This window comes from Cupressus sempervirens, chromosome 3 (genome assembly GCF_028749045.1).
Source record: "Cupressus sempervirens isolate cs-2001-9-10 chromosome 3, ASM2874904v1, whole genome shotgun sequence".
In the NCBI taxonomy this organism is placed as follows: domain Eukaryota; kingdom Viridiplantae; phylum Streptophyta; class Pinopsida; order Cupressales; family Cupressaceae; genus Cupressus; species Cupressus sempervirens.
In genome coordinates, this window is record NC_143120.1 from 892,819,758 (window position 1) to 892,829,659 (window position 9,902).

The 9,902-nt window shown below is 37.1% G+C and overlaps 1 long non-coding RNA gene across 1 annotated transcript; it reads left to right on the forward strand.

Annotated features, from left to right (window-relative positions):
• Positions 1-430: 430 nt before the first annotated feature.
• Positions 431-9,629, forward strand: LOC149569673 (uncharacterized). The gene is made up of 3 exons (XR_016361451.1): positions 431-534; positions 644-783; positions 9,618-9,629. It is a non-coding gene; the product is annotated as an uncharacterized LOC149569673 (long non-coding RNA).
• The last annotated feature ends 273 nt before the right edge of the window (positions 9,630-9,902 follow it).

Sequence of the window (9,902 nt, forward strand, 5' to 3'; positions counted from 1 at the left end):
AGTAGCCAAATGAAGAAAGCTCGACTCATGAGAAAGACAAGCAAAATATTAAAAATTGGTAGAGGTACTCTAAGGAGAGCCATGCTAAGGCGTGAGAGATTGGAAGATCCAACAAAAAATGAGTTATGGAAATTTAGTGGTAGACTACCGCGAAAGGATAAAAAACTTAGTGAAGCCTTGAAATCATTGATCAAAGATTTTTGGAAAAATAACACACGTGTTTCCCCTAATCAAAGAGATGTTGTAAGAAGGAGGATTGGTAGCCAAAATCGCGAGCCACATGTGAAACATTTTTTGGACACAACTCAGACACAATTTTTTGCAAAATTTATTGGTATGTATCCTCAAATTCGAATAAGTCAAAGATTTTTTGAGATGGGTAAACCTTTTTATGTGAAGATAAATCACACACGCACAACTGAGGTATACGGGTTTTGGACCCAATTGACACCTATCGTCCCCCACAAGCACTGGAAATGGTACAGATGGAATCGTCTATTGACTTTGACTGCTTGTCTGATCTAGTGCAACCTGGTAATATATATATATTTATATATCTTTGTAATTTCAATATGTAACTTTATAACTTTTACGCAAGTATTTTCTGAATTAATGACCGCATTTTGTACATTTGTCACTGCAGGCCATGTTTTTGCTGTTATTGCACCTGAAGACAATGAAGAAGGGACATATTATTATTTGTGTCATTGTGTTCAAGCCAAACAAAAATTGGATCACTCGGTTATAGATGGTGAAGGTTTAGAGTACCATGTCGGTGCAGTGGTTGTAACCGGCACATGGCTTAGACGATATTCTATGAAGAACCCTAACTTGTGGTTATTCGAGGATTGGCAAATAGAGAGGAAGATTCTTCATTATTCAAATCTTGTTGTGGCATCAAATGTAAACTTGATAAAATATGGTGGAAAACCACATAATAAGAATCTTTGGAGAGTTCGCGAGTCAGACCACGAGGCAATACTTGAGACATTAAAATGTCGAGCAGATCCAGTTGGCTCATTAGATTGAATATAGAGAGAGGGAGAGAGAGAAAGAGTGATCAACTGGATCCAAATACATTGTTGCAACCTCTTCCTCAAGACTGTCCACATGACTAAGGTGGACCGTATTGTTATGATGCGTAAGTGATGAGATTTAGTTTAAATCATAGATTTTATGTTTTGATTTGTTTAGAATCTAGATTTTATGTTTTGATGTCTCCAATTTTTTTAAAGCTAGAACAATATTTTTCATATTTTCTTATTGTGACGATATTTTTCTTTCATTGCATGTTCTCTTGGATGACAAGAGGGAGAGAAGAAAAATAAGTAGATTTCCAAACAGCCAGCCACCCTTCTTCATGTAATTTATTCATTTAAGGTAAAAGTCCCATTTCCTTTGTTTGGCTTTGGTATTTGGTTATTTAAAGTCATTATTCTAGTTGGACCTTCGTATGTTTGAATTTGGGATTGTTTAGTGTCTATTTGTTATGATTATACTGAATTATTAATTCTACGATGTTTCTATTATTTAATTATTTAAAATAAATTAAAACTTTTTGTATAAAATTATTATTATTTATTTCTATCTATTTGTTATGATTATTTCTATTATTTAATATAAATTAATTATATAATATCTCTATGATGAACTATTTATATAATATCTCCATAACCTTTTCAGCTTTTGGCTGAGATTATAATGGGACAGTGACTTCTTCAACCTTTGATTTTGTTTGTCCTTCTATGAATGTAGGCCCTTTATATTGAACTTAGTCCTTGACATTAAAGATAAGGTAAATTTACAAGTTTGGTGGGAGTTCTATTTTGTCGGCATTAGAACCATAATTTGCAAGTACCTTACAAGGTCCTATACTATGCATTTGTAGCTTGGTTGGAACACCCTATGCAAGTACCAAAACTCGTCCTTGGCATCATATCATGGCCTCAACACCTTGGATCATCTCAAAAAATCTCATCTAACATGTTCCAACTCCTTGCACACTCTCAGCATCTCTTACACTTTCTCAATTTTGCCTCTTCTAGGCTTGTTCAACTAGCCCTTGCCAGTCACTAATTTGTTGTTTTCTCCAAAATTTTCCACAGAACTTCCTAAACTATTGGGTGATTAAAATACCCTTTTCCTCACTCTAAAATATACTCCAAAACCAACTACACTTGTTTTGTAAAATATCACTCAAAACTGGCTATTTCAGTCTGCCAACTAAGCCTAGTTTGAGACCATTTACAAAGCAACTCACAATCCCTTGACTTTTGGAACTCCCATGACCCAAAAAAGTCTTAAGACATGACTCAAATGCAAGGATTATTCTATTTTTTTGGTCTCATGATCAACTTTACAATGGTTTTTACAAAACCCTCCTTTCTAGCCCCTTTACCCTAGGGCTTTCTAGAACTCTTACTTTGCAACGTCTCTAGAACCCCAAAATGGTTCAAACACCTTCAATTTGGTTATATTATATGAATTCAAACATAAAATGCAACTCTTGTTTGGAGAAAACACTAAATCCACCTTGGGAGCAATCACATACCCCTTTTTATGCACTCAAATTTTAGGGAAAACTATGCAAATACTTCTTAAATGGTTTCAACACTCAAATTTTCAGATGGAAATGGTTATTATAGACTCAAACCAACAAGAAAAATCCCAAACTTGAGGTTTCTCAACACTCAACAATCAAATTTCAAAACTGTTACCAGCACTTACTACTAGGACAATTTCTAGTTTTAATGGTCAAACTCCCAAACCATACAAAGGACCCCCTGCTGTTTTTGCATTTTTAAACACTCTTTTTGGAGACCTACAATAACCTCTCTCACTTTTTGGAGATCACACTCTGTTTTCATTTTACGATGCCATCTCGGGTGATGCTGAAACTTGGAATGTCAGCTAGTTCAAAGTTGCCAACTGCCAAATCTCTCTCACCTTTCCTCGTGGGATTGAACTGTCTACTCCGTTAGCTCCGTGTGGTCAGGTAAAACCTATCCCCAACCTTGTCCTATCCCCTTCAATGCTCAAACGTTCTCAGGCACACCAATCCAGAATGTCCCCAAGGGTCACTAAATGCCATAGGGCTGCGATCTTTGATGGGGCATATCTTGGAGCTCGTGCGAGGTATGGATGTGATTCTAGTTCCTCTAGGACCGTTTTGCAGAGACCTACAATAACCTCTCTCACTTTTTCGAGATCACACTCCATTTTTGTTTTACAATGCCATCTCGGGTGATGCTGAAACTTGCAGTGTGGGCCAGTGCAAAGTTGCCAACTACCAAATCTCTCTCACCTTTCGTCGTGGGATCGAACTGTCTGCTCCATTAGCTCTAGGTGGCCGGGTAAACCCTATCCCCAACCTTGTCCTATCCCCTTCAGTGCTTGAACGTTCTCAGGCACGCCAATCTGGAATGTCCCGAAGGGTCACTAAATGCCATAGGGCTGCGATCTTTGACGGGGCATATATCAGAGCTCGTGCAAGGTATGGATGCAATTCTAGTTCCTATAGGACCGTGTTGCGGAGACCTACAATAACTTCTCTCACTTTTTGGAGATCACATTCCATTTTCATTCTATAATGCCATCTCGGGTGATGCTGAAACTTGTAGTGTTGGCCAGTACAAAGTTGCCAACTGCCAAATCTCTCTCATCTTTCGTCGTGGGATCAAAATGTCTGCTCCATTAGCTTTGGGTGGCTGGGTAAACCCTATCCCCAACCTTGTCTTGTCCCCTTCAGTGCTTGAACGTTCTCAGGCACGCCGAACTAGAATGTCCCTAAGGGTCACTAAATGCCACAGGGCTGCGATCTTTGACAGAGAATATCTCAGAGCTCGTGCGAGATATGGATGAGATTCTAATTCCTACAGGACTATGTTACAAAGACCTACAATAACCTCTCTCACTTTTTGGAGATCACATTTCGTTTTCATTCTACAATGCCATCTCGGGTGATGCTGAAACTTGTAGTGTTGGCCAGTACAAAGTTGCCAACTGCCAAATCTCTCTCATCTTTCGTCGTGGGATCAAACTGTCTGCTCCATTAGCTCCAGGTGGCCGGGTAAACCCTATCCCCAACCTTTTCTTGTCCCCTTCAGTGCTCAAGCATTCTCAGGCACGCCGAACCAAAATGTCCCTAAGGGTCACTAAATGCCACAGGGCTGCGATCTTTGACGGGGCATATCTCGAAGCTCGTGCGAGATATGGATGAGATTCCAATTCCTACAGGACTGTGTTGCAGAGACCTACAATAACCTCTCTTTCTTTTTGGAGATCACATTCTATTTTTATTCTACAATGCCATCTTGGGTGATGCTGAAACTTGTAGCGTTGGCCAGTACAAAGTTGCCAACTGCCAAATCTCTCTCATCTTTCGTCGTGGGATCAAACTGTTTGCTCCATTAGCTCCAGGTGGCTGGGTAAACCCTATCCCCAACCTCTTCCTATCCCCTTCAGTGCTCGAACGTTCTCAGGCACGCTGAACCAGAATGTCCCTAAGGGTCACTAAATGCCACAGGGCTGCGATCTTTGACGGGGCATATCTATGGGCTGTCAGTACTTCGACTATACTTTAAGTCAACGATTATCAATATGTGAAAAAATGGAACTCGTTGTATTTTGAAGTACTGAGAAGATGGCCTTGCCCTTCCCCAGGAGTTTCAGAAATGGGAGACATTAGGTAAGAGAGTGAAAATGTTACTATTGGTTCAACACACATGATACAATTGGAAATGCAAATTTTGATGGTAATCATTTTGTGATAAGGGAGAGACTAGGGATGATCATTGTTACTATCTCTTTAGTAGTGGAATTTTGTTTTCTCTTGAATTTGGTGATGGGGGATTAGTGGTAAGACTCCTTGGATATTCCTTCTTATGATGTTAGTGACAAGTGTTGCTCTTTGAAAACACTTGTACAATCTTTTTTAAATTATTAGATAAAAATAGAGAATTGTAAGTATTAAACATGATTAGCCTTTAGTTCCTAGAAGATCTTTATTTCCCCATCAATGCATTTAGAAAGTTAAGTTTTAAGAAGATCATAAATAGAAAAAATTAGAGAAGCGATTTAAACATTTATATTGATTGGAAACATGTGAGTCTTGAGTTTCCTCTACCTTTTAAAGAACGTTCCTTAGCTAGCAGACCTAATTCCACATTCCATAAGATTGTCATTGCGCTAAAGATTTAGGAAACCAACTGCTCTAAGATAAAGCTTCCCGGTCAATAATAATCTAGCCTATTGAGGTACATAATACTTCTCAATTAAACTTGTGTTAATTCAGTATTAATTTTGTAATTAACTAAAATTTCAGTATCTGTGTACAGGGGGTGACTGAGAAAACTATTTGAGGTCCAATTTGAAAATATATTTGTAAGGATCTTGACCAAGGTTCACAACTTCAATGATTAATACATTCATTCAAGCCAGAACCTCACTACAAAAAAATAATATATTAAAAAGGTAGTGAATAACGTCATGTCTAGACCCAAATCAACCAATGAAAGTCAAATTAGCATAATGTGGAACAACAATATATGCATTGAGTGGGTTGTCATAAAAAAGCTTCATAATAAAATTCATGTCTAGAATTAAAAGACCTTAAAGAACATTTATGCTTGTAACACAAATGGCCATTCAAAACTGAATATGATTACAATATGTGAAATAGCATTACAAGAACTTGTAATGCTCTTGTGAACATCGTGTTAATTCTTGTAAGAATCCCTAAGATGCTTGTTATACTCAAAATTTTGTTGAAATTGAATTAATTTTTATCCTGTCGGTTAATTGGCTTAGGGTGATATATGCTTCTTGGATGGAATAATGAGTTCGTGATTAACTCTGTATTAAGATTCATAGCATCTTCTAGTTATTTGCAAAGGAAATTTATAAATTACTTGCTAATGTCATATGGCTTGCTTGAGAAAGATGTCCGTGTTCTTATTGATGGGTACTAATGACTATCCACATTTAGTTCTTCAATATCCTATTTGACAAGCTTTCCATAGACATTTCTTTGCCATATTAAGTATTTTTGAAAACATATTTGAGTAGAAGGACTACAGTAGATACTACATGATGTTTTAACAAATAAAGTAATGGGTTAAAGACTATTATTTCCAAGGTATTATGTCATAGTATTTTAATTGTAATGATCTTAGACTAATGATATTCTTGAAGGTAACTTCGACATGCAACAAGAAAGACAACCTACAGCCAAGGCTATATTGTGCCTACAACCAAAGCCATAAATGCTCACAGCCAAAGCCACTAGTGCACATAGCCAAAGCCATGGATGCTTATAGCCAAAGTTACAAGTGTTCGCAGCCAAAGCCATGAGTATATGAAGTCGATGATCACAATTGTTTACAACTATTCACCAGAAACAACTTCTTTGTAGTTTTTGAGAAATACTAATAAAGCAAAAAAGAACATCTACTAGTTGGTAGACATAATGGAAACTCTCTAGCAATTGAATTTAATTTCATACATGCACATATCTAATTTAATGTCATACACGAACATATATAATTTAACGTCATACATGAACAAACATATAATATAAAATGATAACCAATAATGTCATATACATTAACAAACACATAATATATTATGATAACCAATAATTTCGTATATGAACAAACATATCATATATTAACCAATTATGTCATACATCAAATATGTTATACATCAAATATAGAATGTCATATGTACATCAAATGTGTATCGAATATGTCTCTCAGATGCCTATATATATACATGGGGAAGGAAACAAGTCTCTCTATATATATATATGTATCAAATATCTCAACTACATCTTTTCCTTCCCACGAGGGGAAGGAAACAAGTCTCTCGACGTCCTCTATCGTCATGTGGAGGGAGACAGTGGACATGATGGGGCCCTCCTGACACGCTCACTTGACCTCTTGTTGAGGCTCTTCTCCAGGTCCAACTGATACAAATAAAGTAGATATGAATCAATATTTATTATACATTGAAATCAAATATATGTACTCACAAAATCAATTATTTTCTTACCGCCAACAAATAGTCACTCTGTAAGTCCACCTCAAATGCTCGTGGATGATCAGGCATGACAAGACCCTACAACAATTCAATAAATATAATCACTTATAAATAACATTATAAATTTTGAGATTAACTATTATAAACAACAACTAAAATGAAGAAAATTCTTTCATACCTCCGTCAGTGGCTGTGAGCTAGCCACAGCTGCGGCCACTCCACTATCAACAAACTGTCGCAGATGAGGAGGTGTGTTCGACATCATGAGCTGCATGTCATACAATACATGTTATATCTAACATGAAATATGGAATAAATATAATCAAATGAATTAAATTAACATGAAACAACTGTACCTATGTGAAGCTCATATGATGTCTCTGCTCTGCGTCTATGGTAAAGGTTGAGGGTCCTGTGGAGAACTGATGCACATGCATATTTTTTTGGTCAATCCTTAATATGATTACGTAATAAATATATGTATTAATTAAAATGATTAAATTGATACATACCTTAGGACTCGTTGAAGGGACAAAAAATGGGTCTAGAGGATCGCTGCTAGGCCTAGGAACACTTTGACCCTAAATTTTGAACAATGTCAATAAATCCTAATTAATTAATCATTCACTATATGTATGAAATGTGATCAAATTAGTAATTTACCTGTGTGTCAATGCCAAATGTCTCGTTTAGGAACTGATCGGTGACAAGCCCATCATCTGCACCATCTTCTACATGAGTGCCAAATGTGCATAGGGATCCGCATGAAGTGCACATGTGACCACGACATATAGAAGGCTCCCCTCAACTAATGGGCTCGTGGAATGGATGAGGGTATGTGTCAAAGCATTAATGGTCCCTAGAGTGCTGGCCTCTACATGTTCCTTCACAACTGAAGGAATAATCACATGCTCACGTTGTGGATGGACCATGTGTGCCCTAACTACATTAGGGTCATGACGTGCTCTGGGCCTCTCAAATGATGACCCTCCACCTCTACCCTGGGAGTCTAACATATCAAAATAATTGGGGATCTCCCCAAGGACAAACTCACAATATAATTTCTTCAAAAAATACATGGGGACCTCGTGATTGTTGCAAGGAGGGGCATCAAAAACCATCCACCATCTATCCCAAAAATTATTTCTAATAGCATCATGTATGCACCAATGGATGGGGAATTGTTTAGTACCCTCTCTAATAGTATTTTGCTCACCGGGTTTTCTAAATAATGCACATATACTACCTTTTGGTATTTCCTTTTTTCTAACATCTTCATATGACAATTTATTTGCATAAAATCTTTTTTCTTCATCCCTCTTAGCCCGCCAAATATCTAACTAACCACTAACTGAGGCTATCTGAGTGTTAATGGATTCAAGGGATGATGCCAATTGAGCCCTCATTGGATTGGTTTGTCCGGATTCTTTCAACCGAGCAATGATTCCTTCTAATTGAGTTTTGCCTCTCTCTATTTCATTTCTTATATTTTCTTGTGTGCCTAGTGGAGGTCTTGCAATTGGTTCGGGTTGTGGAATTTGTTCTTCTTCTTGAGGAGGGTTTTGGTTTTGGGGTTCTTGAGGGTTTTGATGTTCTTGTGGATTTTTTGGTTGATTATGAACATTTCCTGATAAAAAATCAATTGAAATTCAAATAAATAAACAAATCTAAATGAAATTTGTAAAAACCCTACAAAAGAATATAATAAACTTACAAAACAATATGAAAAATATATCAAACAATGCTAAGTTAGGTTTATATCACTTACGGCGTCGTCATGGGTGCACTTGTGGTCTTGGATTTCGTCGACGAGGAGGCATTTTGGCAAATGGTGGTGCAAATGTTGAGTCTTCAACTCGCGTACGCGCTGCTCGCTGTAGGAGTAGAAGAAAATGTTGATGAAAATGATAGGCTGGGGGTTTGCAGCCCATCATATATACTTTTTATTTTTTAAAAAGCGCATACGTGCTATAGCACGTACGCGCTATAGTGCATATGCGCTTTTTAAAATAGGAAAATAAATTTTTCTTATCACCTTTTTGGCACCACAACTCGGTGCATATGCCCATATGCATGATCTCCAAAGCTTGGGGAGAGTTAACAAGAAGTGGGAAACCCAACCAAGAATCTAACCAGAAAGAAACAGATAACCCGCTATGTACTTCCCATGTGATGTAGTTGAAGACCACCTCTCTTGAAGCCATCATAAAATTCCAAATTGCTGACCCCTTTGGAGGATTTTCTAAAGTGAAGATATGCAATGGGTCATCAATATCCAAATATTTCTTACGCATAATAGAACACAACTTGCTATCTGGTTTCTCATACATAAACCAAACGAGTTTGCCTCCAAATGCTTTATTTCTACTTATAAGTTCATGCAAGCCCACCCCTCCTTTAGACTTAGAATGAGACATCTCTTTTAAAGATATTAGGGGAATCTTGTTATCCCCATACATATTATCCGACCAAAGAAAACTTCTAATCAGTTTCTCAATTTGGCTAATAACAGAGGCAGGAACATTCAAGATAGCAAAAAAATAATTTGGAATTGCTGTTAACACTGTTTTGACTAATAGGATTCTCCCTGATAGTGATAGCCATCTCGCTTTCCAAGCTGCAAGTCTATGTTTTATCCTCTCAATGATGTTGTTCCAGTAGACAACTTTTTTTGCTCCCACAAAAAAAGGAATTCCCAAATATGTTGATGGAAGTTTACCCACTGGAAATTGTAAAATATTTTGGATTTTGCAAGCCAAAACAGACTTTGTGTTGAAAAAATAAATTTTTGATTTGTGCTGATTAACTTTTTGACCTGAGGCTAGTGTGTAAGCTTGGAGGGTTCTCTTTATCTATCTCGCTTC